At 53.9% G+C, this 603-nt stretch overlaps 1 protein-coding gene across 9 annotated transcripts in view; it reads right to left on the minus strand.

The window, feature by feature from the left end:
• The window catches only part of EYA4 (EYA transcriptional coactivator and phosphatase 4), a 144121-nt gene extending 143586 nt beyond the window's left edge, over positions 1-535 (minus strand). For 5 of the 9 annotated variants that reach the window (XM_031060838.1, XM_031060835.1, XM_031060828.1 and 2 more), the window contains exon 1: positions 392-534. The gene's annotated coding sequence lies outside the window, so the exon portion shown is untranslated. Of the gene's footprint in view, positions 1-391 lie in introns of all 9 variants that reach the window. The other 4 variants (XM_031060833.1, XM_014308914.2, XM_031060834.1 and 1 more) reach the window with 1 other exon arrangement.
• Positions 536-603: the final 68 nt, after the last annotated feature.

Genomic DNA, 603 nt, shown 5'->3' on the forward strand with positions numbered 1-603 from the left:
GGTGGAGGCAAAGCAGCAGGGAACATCACCTGGACAGAGGCAGAAAGTCCGGCTGGACGTGGAAAAAGTCGCCCCGTCCGCACGGAAAACCAGTTTGGTTTTTTGCAATTAAACTCGCGTGGGGCCAGGGTAAAAGCTCGTCTCTACCCCGCCATGGACGGCTCTGCTGCTCCCTCCCATCACATTTGTTTTAGAGCAACTTTGTTGTTGTTCTTGCTGCTGCTGTCATCGAACCGACATGAAAACAGTGCTAAATAAACGCTAAATACAAGGAGACGCACACACCCCCCTCCACGGACACATGCACATGCGATAGGGAACCCGTTTCCTCCACCTCCGAGTAGAAGGGGTGGGAGGGAGATGCAGGGACGGGGAAGTCATAGACACTCACCTTCTCGCTGCCGGGATATGCCGCTACCTTTATTTTAGGGCCGCTCCTTATTTATTTATTCTCGTACCTTCTCCGAGCCAAGGCTCCCCTTTTGCACTGTTCCTCTGGCCAAAACAGAACATCCCCCCCTACAAGTCGTCCCCCCCACCCCTTTCTCCACACACAAATAAAGAGCAACTCGGAGCAAAACGGGAGGGGAAATTCGGGGCGGG

Source organism: Geospiza fortis, unplaced genomic scaffold (assembly GCF_000277835.1).
Source record: "Geospiza fortis unplaced genomic scaffold, GeoFor_1.0 scaffold217, whole genome shotgun sequence".
Lineage (NCBI taxonomy): Eukaryota > Metazoa > Chordata > Aves > Passeriformes > Thraupidae > Geospiza > Geospiza fortis.